General features: G+C 39.2%; 1 long non-coding RNA gene across 2 annotated transcripts in view; it reads right to left on the bottom strand.

Moving 5' to 3' along the window:
- The window catches only part of LOC112806225 (uncharacterized), a 198357-nt gene that overhangs the window by 117403 nt on the left and 62197 nt on the right, over positions 1-18757 (bottom strand). Inside the window, exon 1 of one of the 2 annotated variants that reach the window (XR_003203830.2) lies at positions 16154-16211. The exons of the other annotated variant lie outside the window; for it this stretch is intronic. This is a non-coding gene — a long non-coding RNA (uncharacterized lncRNA). Of the gene's footprint in view, positions 1-16153; positions 16212-18757 lie in introns of those variants that run through there. 2 annotated transcript variants of the gene reach the window in all.

Genomic DNA, 18757 nt, shown 5'->3' on the forward strand with positions numbered 1-18757 from the left:
AAAGAAAGAAAGAAAGAAAGAAAGAAAGAAAGAAAGAAAGAAAGAAAGAAAAAAGAAAAGAAAAGAAAAAAGAAAATAGAAAGAAGGAGGAGGAGGAGAAAGGAGGGGAAGGGGAGAAGAAAAGAAAAATTTCATTTTGTATGGGAAAAAGACCCAGGGCACCCAAGGTTAATTCTGGCTATCCATGAGTCATGCAAATTTTAGATAACATTTTCTAATTTTCAAGAATAGACAGTGAATATTTATAACTAAGAACGCATAAAAAATATATTTTTTAAAAAACACTGTTGTCATTGATGCCATCAGCATTGGTCATAACCATCATTACTGCTCAATTATTTACTGTCCTTGATTGGTTTGTGATCTACTAAGGGAGAAAAGGCATAGATATAAATAAATGGCTATATGACTATCTTGTCTTCCATTGATATTAATAGGTATATTGTTTTTGGTATCTGTTCTGTCCCCCTGCCCCTATAAAGGCTGATAAGAGGATCAGCTACCCTAAAGCCATCTAAAATTGAAATCCAGTGCTTTTGTCCCTCTCTGCAACACTCCCACAAGTGTTCCTCCAACTATAACATTAATACTGCTAGAGAACATACCACCTGCTAATGCAGGCTAGCTATCCCTGGAAAGCTCTGACTTCTAGAAAGCATTTTGTAAATTTGGAACAGAGCTTTTTCCCCATACCTCCATACACTGATCCCTGCTGTTTTCTAGGGAAAACAGAGATCAAATCTCACTATACTGAAATGGAAAGAATGGAAAATAAACAAGCTTCATAAACAAAAGGGAGGAAAAAAAGTACAGGTAGAGAAACTAGAGCAATCCATATAAAACTTACTATCTTTTGCAAATCAACCAAGAGTACTGCATTATTAGTGGCCCTCTGTAGGCATTGGTTGGAGCAAGCAAACTGTTATTTACATAACCACTTTGAATTGTTTAGTTTGTTATACCTATCAAAACTGAGCCTGCAATTCAATGTTTTTGGCAGTTCTTCCCCAGTACAAGCCCAGATGTCCTCAACATTCAATTATATTCACTTCCTGAGCCTATCCTGTAGTGAGCATATCAGTGTGTATTAATTAAGTGATCAATAAATATTTATTGAGCATTGTGCCAGGCACCATGATATGTGCTGGCAATGAAACAGTTAAAAAACAAACTTCCAGGTAATGATACAGTTTACATTCTAGAGGGATAGAATATAAGTAAAACATACTGAATTTGGTAAGTGTTATAAAGGCAAATAAAGCATGCAAGGGGATTGAGAGTGACTAGGGTAGAAATGCCATTTTACATAGTATAATCAAGAACTTCCCTTTGGGGGTCTAGGAAGATGGCGGAGGAGTAGGAGACCTAAATTTCCTGGTCCCAGGAGGACTTCAGCTAGATAGGGATCAAACCATTCTGAACACCTACAAACTCAACAGGAGATCGAAGAAAAGAATAGCAGCAACTCTCTGAACAGAAAAGCGACCACTTTCTAGAAGGTAGGACGTGCAGAGAATGAATCTGAGGTGATATTCGGGAAGATAGACGGTGGGGAGGGGGGTTCCATCAGCCGCTACTGGCAAGTGATCGAGGAGCAGAGCACAAAATCAGCACTTTTAAAAGTCAGCTCCGCTGAGGGACGTCACTCCAGTAGCTAAGTGGGAGTTAGAACCCTCATTGGGACAGTGCGGTCTCAGGACCCTTGAGGTCACAGAAAGATTGGAGGTGCCTGAGTGCAGAAGATCTCCCAGGTATCAGAGCAGGGAAGCTGGCTGCAGAGATGTAGCCGAGGAGTGGGCTCTAACCTCGGGGATGACATAAACCATGATCTGCAGCACAATGGGGCCATTGCTCTTATAGCAAGGACCCAAAAAGCGGCAGATCGGGGGAGACTCCCCTCCCTCCCCCGGGATGAGCATCATGGGAGCACACCACAGGGATCTGCTGGGTTTGGAGACTCCACATGGGGTCATGTGCCAGAGACAGAAATGCTTGATCACTGGCGGGGTGAGCATGGAGTGAGGCCGGAGACCAAGAAGACAGGAGTGATTGACTGCTTTTCTCTTGGGGCGCATTGAGGAGTGGGGCCCCTGAGTTCTCAGCTCCTCCAGGGTGGAGATTGGAAGGCTGCCACTTTCACTCTCGTCCTCCAAAGCTGTAAGGAAAGCTTGCAGGGAACAAAAGCTCCTGAGAGCAAACCCCAGCAAATTACATAGCCCGACCCAGCAAGGGCGGGACAATTCAGACTCCTTCAAAGACATTTGGGAACCATGGCAACAGGCCCCTCCCCCAGAAGATCAGCAAGAACAGCCAGCCAAGACCGAGTTTACTGATCACTGAGAATGGCAGAACTCCAGCATTAGGGGAATACTACATATAGAATTCATGGCTTTTTTCCCATGATTCTTCAGTTTTTCAAAGTTCATTTTTTTAAACTTTTTCTTTTTTTTTTGAATTTTTCTTTCTCTGTTTTTCAACCAACATCTTATCAATCCCTTTTTAAAAAATCTATTTATTTTTCATCTTTAGAGTCATATTCTATCCCCTCATACTAGTTAACCTTATTTTTGGTATATATATATAAGTTGTTCTCTCTTTAAAATTTTGGGATACAGTTTCTTCTAAAAGACCAAAATATACCCTAAAATCTCTAGTGTATGGCTTTGTTCTAGTCTCCTGCCTGATCACATTCTCTCCCGTTTATTTTTTTTAAAATCCTCTTCTATCTTTTTCAACCAACTTCTTATCTTATCAATTCCTTTTATAAAATCTTTTATAATTTTCATCTTTACAGTCATATTCCATCCCTTCATCATATTTACCCTTATTTTTGTACATATATAAGTTTTTCTTTCTTTAAAATTTTGAGAAGCACTTTCTTCTAACAGACCAATATATGCCCAAAATCTAGTGTGTGGCACTGATCTATGCACCAGCTTGCTAATATAGGATCATATTCTGTTTTTGTTTGTTTGTTTGTTTTGTTTTGTTTCTGTTTGTTTTTATCTTTTTCATTTTCTTTTTGTTTCTTTTTCTTTTTTCTTTCTTTCCCTTTCATTTCCCCCAATTTCAGGTCTTTTCTGATTTGTTTACTGTATATTTTCTGGGGATGTTGGTACCGTGTTAGCATTTTGTTCTTTCATTCATCTATTGTCCTCTGGACAAAATGACTGGATGGAAAAAATCACCAAAACGAAAAGAACAAGAGGCAGTACCAACTGCCAGAGACCTAATTAATATGGACATTACTAAGATGTCGGAACTAGAGTTCAGAATGATGATTTTAAAGATACTAGCTGAGCTTGAAAAAAGAATGGAAGATATTAAGGAAACTCTTTCTAAAGAAATAAAAGAACTAAAATCTAACCAAGTTGAAATCAAAAAAGCGGTGCAATAAAAAATGGAGGCTCTAACTCTTAGGATAAATGAGGCAGAAGAGAGAATTAGTGATATAGAAGACCAAAGGATGGAAAATAGAGAAGCTGAGAAAAAGAGAGATAAACAACTACTGGATCACGAGGGAAGAATTCGAGAGATAAGTGATATCATAAGATGAAACAATATTAGAATAATTGGGATCCCAGAAGAAGAAGAAAGAGAGAGAGGGGCAGAAGGTATTTTGAGCAAATATAGCAGAGAACTTCCCTAATTTGGGGAAGGAAACAGGCATCAAAATCCACATGGTACAGAGAATCCCCCTCAAAATCAATAAAAATAAGTCAACACCCTGACATCTAATAGTAAGACCTATGAGTCTCAGAGACAAAGAGAAAAACCTGAAAGCAGCTCAGGAAAAGAGGTCTGTAACCTACAATGGTAGAAATATTAGATTGGCAACAGACCTATTCACAGAGACCTGGCAGGCCAGAAAGGACTGGTATGATATCTTCAAAGCACTAAAAGAGAAAAATATGCAGCCAAGAATACTATACCCAGCTAGGCTCTCATTGAAAATAGAAGGAGAGATAAAAAGCATCCAGGACAAACAAAAACCAAAGGAATTTGCAAACACAAAACCAGCCCTACAAGAAAATTTGAAAGGGGTCCTCTAAGCAAAAAGAGCCTAAAAGTGACATAGACCAGAAAGGAAGACAGACAATATACAGTAACAGTCACATTACAAGCAATACAATGGCCCTAAATTCATATCTTTCAATTGTTACCCTGAATGTAAATGGGCTAAATACCCCAATCAAAAGACACAGGCTATCAGATTGGATAAAAAACAAGACCCAGCGATATGCTGTCTGCAAGAGACTCATTGTAGACCCAAAGACTCGCCCAGACTAAAAGTGAGGGGGTGGAAACCATTTACCATACCAATGGACACCTAAAGACAAATTAGATATTAAAACAAAGACTGTAATAAGAGATGAGGAAGGACACTATATCCTACTTAAAGGGTCTATCCAACAAGATATCTAACAATTGTAAATATCTATGCCCCTAACATAGGAGAAGTCAATTATATAAGCAAACTAATAACAAAAGCAAAGAAACACACCTACAATACAATAATAGTGAGAGACTTTAACATCCCCCTCACTGAAATGGACATCATCTAAGCAAAAGATCAACAAGGAAATAAAGACTTTAAATGACGCACTGGACCAAATGGACTTCGCAGATATATTCAGAACATTCGATCCCAAAGCAACAGAATACACATTCTTCTCTAGGGCCCATAGAACATTCTCCAGAATAGATCACATCATAGGTCACAAATCAGATGTCAACCGGGACCAAAAGATTAGGATCATTCCATGCATATTTTCATACCACAATGCTGTGAAACTAGAACTTAATCAGAGGTGGAAAGTCAGAAAGAACTCAAATACATGGAGGCTAAAGAGCATCATACTAAACAATGAATGGGTCAACCAGGAAATTAAAGAAGAATTAAACAATTCATGGCAACAAATGAAAATATTCAAAATCCTTGGGATGCAGCAAAGGCAGTCCTAAGAGGAAAGTATATAGCAATACAAGCCTTTCTCAAGAAACAAGAAAGGTCTCAAAGACACAACCTAACCCTACACGTAAAGGAGCTGGAGAAAAAAACAGCAAATAAAGCCTAAACCCAGCAGAAGAAGAGAAATAATAAACATGAGAGCAGAAACCAATGAAATAGAAACCAAAAGAACAGTAGAACAGATCAACGAAACTAGGAGCTTGTTCTTTGAAAGAATTACCAAGATTGATAAACCCCTGGCCAGACTTATCAAAAAGGAAAGAGAAATGACCCAAATCAATAAAATCATGAATGAAAGAGGAAAGATCACAACCAACACCAAAGAAATACAAACAATTATAAGAACACATTATGAGCAACTCTATGCCAGCAAATTAGATAACCTGGAAGAAATGGATGCATTCCTACAGATGTATTAACTACCAAAACTGAACCAGGAAGAAATAGAAAACCTGAACAGACCTATAACCACTAAGGAAATTGAAGCAGTCATCAAAAATCTCCCAACAAACAAAAGCCCAGGGCCAGATGGCTTCCCAGGGGAATTCTATCAGACATTTAAAGAAGAATTAATACCTATTCTCCTGAAACTGTTCCAAAAAATAGAAATGGAAGGAAAACTTCCAAACTCATTTTATGAGGCCACCATTACCTTGATCCCAAAACCAGACAAAGACCCCATCAAAAAGGAGAATGACAGACCAATATCCTTGATGAACATGGATGCAAAAATTCTCACGAAAATACTAGCCAATAGGATCCAACAGTACATTAAAAGGATTATTCACCACGACCAAGTAGGATTTATCCCTGGGCTGCAAGGCTGGTTCAACATCTGCAAATCAATGTGATATAATACGTTAATAAAAGAAAGAACAAGAATCATATGATCCTCTCAATGGATGCAGAAAAAGCATTTGACCAAGTACAGCGTTCTTTCTTGATCAAAACTCTTCAGAGTATAGGGATAGAGGATACATACGTCAATATCATAAAAGCCATCTATGAAATACCCACAGCAAATATTATTCTCAATGGGAAAACCAGAGCTTTCCCCCTCAGGTCAGGAACACAGCAGGGATGTCCACTCTCACCACTGCTATTAAACATAGTATTAGAAGCCTAGCCACAGCAATCAGACAACAAAAAGAAATAAAAGGCATCCAAATAGGCAAAGAAGAAGTCAAACTCTCACTCTTTGCAGATGATATGAATCTTTATGTGGAAAACCCAAAAGACTCCACCCCAAAACTGCTAGAACTCATACAGGAGTTCAGTTAAGTGGCAGGATATAAAATCAATGCACAGAAATCAGTGGCATTCCTATACACCAACAACAAGACAGAAGAGAAACAAATCAAGGAGTCGATCCTATTTACAATTGCACCCCAAACCAGAAGATACATAGGAATAAATCTAACCAAAGAGGCAAAGAATCTGTACTCAGAAAACTATAAAATACTCATGAAAGAAATTGAAGAAGACACAAAGAAATGGAAAAACGTTCCATGCTCATGGATTGGGAGAACCAACATTGTGAAGATGTCAATGCTACCTAGAGCAATCTACACATTTAATGCAATCCCTATCAAAGTACCATCCACTTTTTTCAAAGAAATGTAACAAATAATCCTAAAATTTGTATGGAACCAGAAAAGACCTCAAACAGCCAGAGGAATGTTGAAAAAGAAAAGCAAAGCCGGTGGCATCACAATTCCGGACTTCCAGCTCTATTACAAAGCTGTCATCATCAAGACGGTATGGTACCGGCACAAAAACAGACACATAGATCAATGGAACAGAATTGAGAGCCCAGAAATGGACCCTCAACTCTATGGTCAACTAATCTTTGACGAAGCAGGAAAGAATGTCCAATGGAAAAACGTCAGTCTCTTCAACAAATGGTGTTGGGAAAATTGTACAGCCACATTCAGAAGAATGAAACTGGACCATTTCCTTACACCACACACAAAAGTAGACTCCAAATGGTTGAAAGACCTAAATGTGAGATAGGAGTCCATCAAAATCCTAAAGGAGAACACAGGCAGCAACATATTCGACCTCAGCCACAGCATCTTCTTCCTAGAAACATCGCCAAAGGCAAGGGAAGCAAGGGCAAAAATGAACTGTTGGGACTTCATCAAGATAAAAAGCTTTTGCACAGCAAAAGAAACAGTCCACAAAACCAAAAGACAACCGACAGAATGGGAGAAAATATTTGCAAATGGCATCTCAGATAAAGGGCTAATATCCAAAATCTATAAAGAACTTACCAAATTCAACACCCAAAAAACAAATAATCCAGTCAAGAAATGGGCAGAAGACATGAACAGACATTTTTCCAAAGAAGACGTCCAAATGGCCAACAGACACATGAAAAAGTACTCAATATCACTCGGCATCAGGGAAATCCAAATCAAAACCTCAATGAGATACCACCTCACACCCGTCAGAATGGCTTAAATTAACAAGTCAGGAAATGACAGATGTTGGCGGGGATGCAGAGAAAGGAGAATCCTCCTACACTCTTGATGGGAATGCATGCTGGTACAGCCACTCTGGAAAACAGTATGGAGGTTCTCCAAAATGTTGAAAATAGAGCTACCATACGATCCAGGAATTGCACTACTGGGTATTTACCCCAAAGATACAAATGTAGGGATCTGAAGGGGTATGTGCACCCCGATGTTTATAGCAGCAGTGTCCACAATAGCCTAATTAAAAGAGCCAAGATGTCCATCGACAGATGAATCAAAAAAGAAGATGTGGTATATATATATACACACATATACATACAATGGAATATTATGCAGCCATCAAAAGGAATGAAATCTTGCCATTTACAACGACGTGGCTGGAACTGGAGGGTATTATGCTGAGCAAAATAAGTCAATCAGAGAAAGACATGTATCATATGACCTCACTGATATGAGGAATTCTTAATCTCAGGAAACAAACTGAAGGTTGTTGGAGTGGTGGGAGGGTGGGAGGGATGGGGTGGCTGGGTGACAGACATTGGGGAGGGTATGTGCTATGGTGAGCACTGTGAATTGTGTAAGATTGTTGAATCACAGATCTGTACCTCTGAAACAAATAATATATTTTATGTTAAAAAAAAAAAGAAAAGAAGAAGATAGCATGAAGGTAAAAGTAAGGGGGGAAATCAGAAGGGGACATGAACCATGAGAGACTATGGACTCTGAGAAACAAACTGAGGGTTCTAGAGTGGACGGGGCTGGGGGGATTGGTTAGCCTGGTGCTGGGTATTAAAGAGGGCATGTACTGCATGGAGCACTGGGTGTTATACGCAAACAATGAATCATGGAACACTACATCAAAAACTAATGATGTAATGTATGGTGACTAACATAACATAATTTAAAAAAAAAGAACTTACCTTTGATGAGTCCACATTCGAGCAAAAACTTGCAAGAAGTAAGAGAAAAATCTCCATTAATCTCCAGATAGAGGGAATAGTCATACAGAGTTCCTGAGATAAAAGTGAGCTTGGAGTAGTCAAAAAGCAAGGAGAAGGAGGAAGCCAAGGGGAGAGGGGTGAAAGATAATAAGAGAAAAGTACCAGGGTGGGGGTGGGAACACATCATGTAAGGTCTTATAATCCATAGTACAATTTTTTGAATTTGAAACTGAGAAGCTATAGGAAGGTTTTGAGCCTAGGTGAACTGCTCTGTCAGTTTAATAGAAATAACTCAAAAGAGAATAAATAAAAGTAGGAATTTCAGTTAAGATGATATCAGAGGAGCCCTTTTACGAAGATGGCGCTGAAGGCTAAGAAGGAAGCCCCTGCCGCTCCCAAATTCGAAGCCGAGCAAAGGCTTTGAAGGCTGAGAAAGCGGTGCTGAAAGGCGTCCACAGTCACACACAAAAAAGAAGATCCACACGTCACCTACATTCAGACAACCCAAGACAATGCGTCTGTGGAGGCAGCCCAAATATCCTCGAAAGAGTGCCCCCAGGAGAAACAAGCTTGATCACTATGCCATCATCAAGTTCCCCCTGACTACTGAGTCAACCATGAAGAAAGTAGAAGACAACAACACACTTGTGTTCATTGTGGATGTCAAGGCCAATAAGTACTAGATCAGGCTGTGAAGAAGCTCTACGACATTGATGTGGCCAAGGTCAACACCTTGATCAGGCCTGATGGAGAGAAGAAGGCATATGTTTGACTGGCTCCTGACTATGATGCTTTGGATGCTGCCAACAAAATGGAATCATCTAAACTGAGTCCAGCTGGCTAAATCTAAATATAAATTTTTCACCAAAAAAAAAAAAAGAAGATATTAGAGGAACCAAATAAAATTTGTGGTGACTTGAACCATAAGAGGAACACAGGAGGTGATGGCAAATGATCAGATTTGAGATACAGGTTTTAAACCAGAAACAAGAGCAGTGACTGATAGATTAGAGATTTTATTCGTCTGTTAGGGTTGCCTTAACAAAACACCACAGACTGGGTGTTTAAACAACAGAAATCCATTGTCTCACAGATCTGAAAGCTAGAAATCCAAGATCAAGGTGTTGGCAGGACTGCTTTCTTCTAAGGCTTCTCTCCTTGGCTTGCAAATAGCCATCTTCTTTTCCCTGTAACCTTCACACAGTCCTTCTTCTATGTGTATCTGTGTACTAATCTCCTCTTTTTATAAGGACAGCACTCATATTGAATTATGACCTCCCATGACCTCATTTTACCTTAATTACCCTCTAAATAATGCCCTATCTCCAAACACAGTCATATTCTGAGGTATTGTGGGTTAGGGCTTCAACATATGAATTTTGCAGGGCCACAATTCAGCCCATAACAGATGTAGAATGTCAGAGGAAGAGGTTTCCAGAATGACCTTACATTTTTTCCTATCCTGAACATTAAAATTCCAGTTACCACTTATTAAAAAAGGGAGACCAAGGGAATGGGAAGTTTGAAGGTAAAAATCATCCAGGTGGCACACCTAGTAAGCTTTTGGATAGGACACTGGAATTCAGAGAAAAGTCAAAGATAGTATTATATACTGGGATGTTTGTCAACAAATACATGGCATTAAAACATGGGATGGTTGAAATCTCTTTAAGAGTGTATTTGGGTAGAGAATAAAATAAGTATGCAGATGGAGACCTCTGCCATTCCAATATACAAAATTCTAGTATAAGACATTAAAATACAGTAAAGGAGACTGAGGAATGACCATTGAGATAGGAGGGCCCAGAAAGATGTATCTATGACAGATAGTGAATAAAATGTTTCAAGAAGGAGGAAAGTATCAAATGTATCAAAGTGGGAAAATAAGACTAGTAACAATACCACTGGCTTTTTCCATCTAAAGGTTATTAGTGACTTTAACTAAAGCAATATTGGTAACATGGTAGAGATGAAATCTTAATTCCTCACATATAATAGGTGGTTTCTGCATTACTTCCGCTATTTTACTCCCAGCATCTGGAGCTGATAAAGTGGACAGCAATTATCTGGATGTCAACCTCGATCCAGTTGTCTTCTGACTCTATGATTAGGACCCCCAATTCCTCCACTTGATTAATAACCTGATAGCTCACCTACCGCTTGCCACTTTATTCTTTCCATGAAATGAAGCCAACTTCACCTGGAGTTCTTTTCCAAATCAAATCAATCACCCCAAAACATAAGTCTTCCACCCACTCAGACCAAGAATCCCAGCTGCCTATCTAGAAATGCTGTTGCCATTTTAAACACTCTCTGCCAGCCAATATATGTTATTATCTGAGCTGATACTTCTGCGGAATTACCTAAAAGGCTTGCTGCCCCAAAATGATTCTAGATACAACAGAAGATTACTTATCTAAGAGGCTACCCACCAGAATAATTCAAGCTGCAAATTCTTCTAAAGAGATCCTATTTTTGCAATCATCCATTTTATAAATTAAAGCATTTTTAAAATTAAAGCATTCTTTTCCACACTGTATGGTATGTGAAAGGTTATATCTACCAGGCCTGCTAATGGCATGGTGGTTATCTATTGCATGGATATGGTGGTGTGTTTCATAATAGATGGTAGCAAAGATTTCACACTGATGGCACACTAATTGTGGTTACTGTTAGCCATTTTGGCCAGTTAAATTTATTTTTGAAAATAAACTGCAATCATGCAAGCATAAACAAACTATATGAATTTTGAACAAGCTGGGTTTATGGAATACAATCTGAAAAAAAAAAAAAGTGTTATCCTTTTCTTCTCTACTGCCCAGTCATGCATCCTCTGTAGGCCTATCTCATAACTGCTCCTCAGATGCCATTTGTAAATCACAAAGTATTCATCACTCAGTTAGCTATATGTCCAATAAGGTATAAGAATAAAATAAATGTCTAGACTTAGAGTTGAAATTCTTGCCCTCTCCCAGCTTAGACCTACTTTAAAGGTGTGTGTTTGATTTTATTTTCCACTTCTTCTGTGCTTTTACTCTTCTTTCCCTATTTACCAGTTTACTTCAGTATTTCCAGTGTTGAACACAGGGGAAGTAGAAAAGTTTTAAAGGCAGAAAGGTCTTAGCTTACTGGCCTACCATATGTTCATGTCTGTACTCTCTGGACTTGAGAAAATCAAGAGGATTCATTCTCTCATAAGATGCTTTCATAGGTTCTTTGGAGAAGCCCCTTGAATCAAATGCTGCAGTCTTTTCCTACAGTTCCCTAACATGGAAAATGCACCCCCTTTCAACCTCTGGGTATACATCGAAATTTCCACAAATAATCTCTTTTATTTTTTGTTGGTGTTCCACCATCCCTCCAAGGTAGTCATTGGACAATATCCCTTTAACATGGCCTGAGGTTCCATATCTCCCCCTCCAACACACACACACACACACACACACACACACACACACACACACACACTTTTCTCCTCACAAAACATACCTTGACTCATCATTGGTAGGAGCACAGCACAGGTACTTCTACAATGCAGCTACAAACCTTCGCTCTACTGTCAAACATGCAGCTCCAGCCATAGTCTTTCACTTGGAGACCTCACAGACTCTGCATCTTAACAGACTCTAGGGGCACAGGATCAAGTTCTCCAAGTGGTCTCCTTGAAGCCCATTTCATTTGGCATAAAGGAAGAGCTACTGACACCATTGCTCATGAGTCTATAGAACTCATAGCACACTAACAACACTCTAGAAAGTTCAGCTCGAAGCCTGGATGCTCTCTTGGTCTCTCCAATGTCTTAAATAACTGAGGTGGGAGGTAAACAAAAAGCTGAGAAAACAGTTCTTGATTGCTTGCTTTCTAAATTCATTCGGGGAGATTTGCACCTCACTCTGGAACGTGGTAGTATTTGCCACCTATTTTCTTGAGCTTTTAGCTACTAATGACAGAAAAAATGTATTTTAATATCTTGCTACATTAGCATATAAATATATTGCATAATAAAAACATTTTCTTTGGGGAATTAATATACTTAAACTCTAGAAAAACTGTTCAGCCTAAAGAATCAGGTCAAAGATATTCTAGGTAAAGAAACTTCTATTTGGCTTTAAAATGTGGCCTAGTTATACAGTGGAATACTGGTCAACAAAACTGAATGAAGTAGATACACATTTAGCAATAAAGATGAATCCCAAGAGCACTATGCTGACCAAAGGAAGCTAGTACATATTTATGATTACATTTAGTTGAAACTCTGGCAAAGAAAAATCTAAATTTTTAGTAAAGAAATATATCAGTGGTGCCTTAGAAAATATGGGGGGACTCACTAGAATGGGACACAAAAATTTTAGAGGTGACAAAAATGTTTGTGGTGAATATATGGATATGTGGGTGTATCAATTTGTCAAAACTCATCAAAACATGCACTTTAAATGGCTTTTTAAATTTTATTTAAATACATATAAAAATTAGATGTAAAAACTACACACCTGGGCTGTACCATATTTCCTGTTATGGAACTGCTTTCATTGAATCATTCTTTATTTTTATGTTGTGTCATAAAGCCCCCAAAAGATATAGTAATAAGTAGCCCCACCAACACAAGCTGTATTTTCTGAAGGAATGCTTTTGAGTGAGTTGTTCATCATTCCTTCTATGATGATAAACAGCAACAAAAATACATTCATTAATATGTGAGCTACTTGCAAACAACGTGCTTATTTTTATCCTGTGGACACTAAATCACATAAAAGATCATTTTTTCCTCTCTCAGATTACTTCCACCAAACTCAAAACTTTGAAAGCTCTGGGTCTCATGGCATGCTTTCTGTATATTAACACAGCTTTGTAGTTCTCTTATTTTTCCTCATTAAGACTAAACTATCCTGTATTGGCATTGATTTATTATTGCCAAAAGGAATAAAGAAAGTAAAGTAAAAAGCAGATTCATGAAAACATCTGTCAACCAAAGAGAAAAGACTACAAAAGCAACCAAACCAATAATTAAACTCCAAATGCTAAAGACCTGCTCAATCCCTTTAGAAACATACAAGACATAAAAATTTATCATAGAATTCAGGCATACAAAAAAACAGGATCTATTTTACGCCATGACTATTGCTGAGAAATCTGAGCTGTGGGGTCAAGGGGAGACAATCTAAGGAAATAATCCTACTAGGAAGACTCTGAATCTTGTCTTGCAAATCAAAGGAAAAAATGAGAAAGTAACTTCAATTTTATTAACTGGAAAAAGGACTAAAATGCCATTTCACCTTGTTTTTTAAAGTATTAATTAAAATATTATGTGTGAGAGAGCCCACTAGTGTTGGTGTTTAAATTAAAAAGTTAATGAAAACGAAATTATATAAACAGTAGCTAAGAATACAACAGTTGGTGGTTTATTAATGAGGAAAGAGTAACATAAGAAGAGTATGCATACCACATACAGCTGTTTATTAGACAAGAAGGGCCTGAGATGAAAAACAGCACGTAACTATTTCAGTATTTTCTCCTTCTGGCAATTTCTGATTGTTATTGTGCTCATTCCTTTCACAGCTGCTCTCAAGTTCACTACCCATCGTGTTGTGTTTTATCCTGTCAACATGTTTTTCACATCCTCTTCCATCTCCCCTTCTCAAGCATTCCCAGTAGAATCCCATAGAACAAGTAACATTTTCTTCACATTTTCCTTTTATTAATAGTTTGCTCCCAGCATGTCTTCACAGGGAGGGGGACAACATTGCTAAGACTTTCTCCAGCTTGAGTAAGGGAAACTGCTAAGAATGCTCCAATTTTTCTCTCTAGGTCCACAGGTGGTAAAGCCTTTATGTTCATCTACTGGCTCATTTGACAAGGAATAACTGAACATATTCTATGTGCCAACTGCTGTGTAACCAATGGTTGCAAAGTGAGTTCACAAATACCTCAACAGTCCTCAGCATCATCTTAAAGTGGCCTTATCTGTGTCTCCATTTCACACAGGGAAAACCAACTGAGACTAAATGAGACAGGGTGACATTTCCAGCCTAAAGATTAAACTCTGATCTGTCAGGCTCTGCAGCATGACAGTTTAGAAGGACCCTTCTGTAATAATATAACTAATTCCTGGGTGTATTAATACAGACTTCATAATAAGTTACAAACATATCATGAAGTAAGGGGGGAAAGGAAAGAAGGAAGGAAAAACAGCAGCAAAAAGAACTAAAACAAGATTTGAGAATAGTGGGCTGTAGGAGAATATGGAAGCTAAGTTACCTCAGGATAAATGCCCACATTAGTGCTGTCATATCTTGAGCCCCCATGATGTACAGGATGAACTTGGGACTCCTCCACCTTAAGCCTAGACATTCAACAAGGACTAATGCAGTACTAAATCAGCAATGCCCACCAGTTTCCAATAGAAACAAATGCAGTCCACTGAAGGAAAACATCATCCCCCTTGGGTGCACTCAGATTAAATTGAACCACGAAAATATTAACAAACACAAAAGGAAACAAATCACCATATGATTGAGGAGAAACAACAAATAATAAATTTCTTTAGATGATCAAAGACCTCAGATAAGAAATTTAACAGTATGAAATTTAACAGTGCATTCAATGTTTAAAGAAAAAGTTAAGGTAGAATTAAGAACCTAGAAAGTAAAACTAAGCTACTCCAAAGGAAAAAAAAAAAAAGGAAGAAGAAGAAGAAAAAGAACAAGAAAAAAAAAGTAGCAGCAGCAGAGGTAGTATTGTAGAGTATTGTAGTACTGAAAGGTCAAAAAGGTGATAAAGAAGGACATACCCCCAGAGGCAGTGGAATGCCCATGATTGAGGCAGCAGAGTAGGTGGCAGGGGGTAGTGGGTAGCAAGGAAGGAGGGATTACCACAAAAGCCACAGCAAGCCCAGTAGCCTATAGAATGTATTATAGTTCAGATATCCCATTGACAAATTCTTCCAACTTCTGTATATTTGAAAATGTCTATATCTCACTTTCATTTTTCAAAAAAATTTTCCTTGAATATAGAATTTTAAGTTAATTTTTTTCAGCCTTGCACTGATGTCATCTTACTGTCCTCTGTCATTTATTTTTTCTTATAAGAAATCAGATGTCATTCAGATTGTTGTTCCCTTATGTGTGAAGTTTCATTTTTTTCTGGCATTTTTTTTCTTTTTTTTTAAAGATTTTATTTATTTATTTATTTGACAGAGACACAGCAAGAGAGGGAGGGAACACAAGCAGGGGGGAGTGGGAGAGGGAGAAGCAGGCCTCCCACTGAGCAGGGAGAAAGGAGATTCTGTGTGAAAATAATGCCACAAGCACTTTAGGGCTATAGATAAATCTCAAGCCTAATTATGGCTAAAATTCTTACCATCTTTGTAGTTCTGAAAACAAGCAAAGTAAAAATGGTGTTTGATAAGAAAGGCCCTTTGGTGCCTGGCCTTAGCCAACTCAAAGATTCCTGAGATAAAAGTAGCTCATCCTAAGCCTTGAAAAAGACCCACAAATAATTTTCTATGGACACTAAGCATTTCACAGTCAAATATGAGCCCAGAAGAAAACAAGGCACCATGAGGAGAATCATCCCACAAAATGAATTAAAAATAAACCAGCAGAGGGGGACGGAGCAAGATGGCGGAGGAGTACGAGACCTAGATTTCGTCTGGTCTCAGGAATTCAGCTGAATAGGGATCAAACCATTCTGAACACCTACGAACTCAACAGGAGATCGAACAGGAGAGTAGCAACAACTCTCTGAACAGAGAAGCGACCACTTACTGGAAGGTAGGGCGTGCGGAGAAGTGAATCCGAGGCGATATTCGGGAGGATAGATGGCGGGGGAGGGGCCTCCGCCGGCCGCTTCTGGCAAGTGATAGAGCCGCGGAGCACAAAATCGGACCTTTTAGAAGTTGGCTCGGCTGAGGGACATCGCTACAGTGGCTAAGCAGGGGGTGGAATCCTCCCGGGACAGTGTGGTCTCAGGACCCTTGGGGTCACAGAGAGACCGGGATGCCTGAGTGCGCCAGAGCTCCCAGTTATCAGAGCGGGGAAGCTGGCTGCAGAGACGGAGCCGAGGCGCGGGGTCTCAGCTCGGGGTTGCCATAAACTGTGATCCGCGGCTCAGTCGGGCCACTGCTCCTCCAGCAGGGACCCAACAAGCGGCAGAGCTGGGGAGACTCCCCTTCCTTCCCGGGGAGGAGCGGCGCGGGAGCGCACCGCAGGGATCTGCTGGGTTTGGAGACTCCGCGCGGGGTCGGGTGCCAGAGATAGCAACGCTCGATCACAGGCCGGGTGAGCACGGAGAGCGGCCGGAGACCGGGGACACGGGAGTGACTGCTTTTCTCTGGGGACACACTGAGGAGCAGGGCCCCGAGTTCTCAGCTCCTCCGGGTGGAGATTGGGAGGCCACCATTTTTGCCCTGGTCCTCCAAAGCTGTGCCGAGAGCTTGCAGGGAACAAAAGCTCCTAAGAGCAAACCCGAGCGCTTCCTTAGCCCGACCGACAAGGGCGGGGCAATTCAGCCTCCAGCAAAGACATTTGGAAACCACAGCAACAGGCCCCTCCCCCAGAAGATCAGCACGAACAGCCAGCAAGCCAAGACCAAGTTTACCGATCAAGGAGAACAGGAGAACTCCAGCGCTAGGGGAATACTGCACATAGAATTCATGGCTTTTTTTTTAACATGATTCATTAGTTCATAAAAGTTAATTTTTGTTAACTGTTTTTTTTTATTTTTCTTTTTCCCTTTTTCAACCAACATCTTATCAATCCCTATTTTTAAAAAAAAAATTTTATTTTTCATTTTGAGTCATATTTTATCCCTTCATAGTAGTTACCCTTATTTTTGGCATATATGTATAAGTTGTTCTCTCTTTAAAATTTTGGGGTACAGTTTCTTCTAACAGATCAAAATATACCCTAAATCACTAGTGTATGGCTTTGTTCTAGTCTCCTGCCTGATCACATTCTCTCCCTTTTCCCTTTTTTTTTCTTAAATCTTCTTTCCTTTTTCAAACAACATCTTATCTTATCAACTCCTTTTATAAAATCTTTTATAATTTTCATCTTTACAGTCATCTTCCATCCCCTCATTGTATCAACCCTTATTTTGTACATATATGTCTTTCTTCCTTTAAAATTTTAGGAGGCACTTTTTCTAACAGACCAAAATACGCCCAAAATCTAGTGTGTGGCACTGATCTATGCACTAGCCTGATCATATTAGATCATATTCTGCCTTTTTTGTATTGTTCTGTTTTTGTTTTTATCTTTTTTTCTTTTTTTTCTCTTTCTTTTTTCTTTCTTTCCCTTTCTTTCCCACTGGTTTCAGGTCTTTTCCGATTTGTATACAGTATATTTGCTGGGGACGTTGTAAACCTGTTAGCATTTTGTTCTCTCATTCATCTATGCTCCTCTGGACAAAATGACGATGAAAAAAATCACCTCAGCAAAAAGAACAAGAGGTAGTACCGTCAGCCAGGGACCTACTCAATAAGGACATTAGTACCATGTTGGACCTAGAGTTCAGGATCATGACTTTAAAGATACTAGCTGGGCTTGAAAAAAGCGTGGAAGTTATTAGAGAAACCCGTTCTGGAGAAATAAAAGAACTAAAATCTAACCAAGTCGAAATCAAAAGGGCTATTGATGAGGTGCAATCAAAAATGCGGGCACTAAATGCTAGGATAAATGAGGCAGAAGAGAGAATCAGTGATATAGAAGACAAAATGATGGAAAATAAAGCTGAGAAAAAGAGAGAGAAACAATTACAGGTTCACGAGGGCAGAATTCGAGAGATAAGTGATTCGATAAGACGAAACAACATTAGAATACTTGGGATCCCAGAAGAAGAAAGAGAGAGGGGGGCAGAAGGTATATTGGAGCAAATAATAGCAGAGAACTTCCCTAATGTGAGGAAGGAAACAGGCATCAAAATCCAGGAGGCACAGAGAACCCCTCTCAAAATCAATAAAAATAGGTCAACACCCCGACATCTAATAGTAAAACTTACGAGTCTCAGAGACAAAGAGAAAATCCTGAAAGCAGCTCGGGAGAAGAGATATGTAACCTACAATGGTAGAAACATTAGATTGGCAACAGACCTATCCACAGAGACGTGGCAGGCCAGAAAGGACTGGCAAGATATCTTCAGAGCACTAAACGAGAAAAATATGCAGCCAAGAATACTATATCCAGCTAGGCTGTCATTGAAAATTGAAGGAGAGATAAAAAGCTTCCAGAACAAACAAAAACTAAAGGAATTTGCAAACATGAAACCAGCCCTCCAAAAAATATTGAAAGGGGTCCTCTAAGCAGAGAGAGCCTAAAAGCAGCACAGATCAGAAAGGAACACAGACAACATACAGTTAACAGTCACCTTAC

This window comes from Callorhinus ursinus, unplaced genomic scaffold (genome assembly GCF_003265705.2).
Source record: "Callorhinus ursinus isolate GAN/ISIS: 27379988/994484 unplaced genomic scaffold, GSC_fseal_2.0 scaffold35, whole genome shotgun sequence".
Lineage (NCBI taxonomy): Eukaryota > Metazoa > Chordata > Mammalia > Carnivora > Otariidae > Callorhinus > Callorhinus ursinus.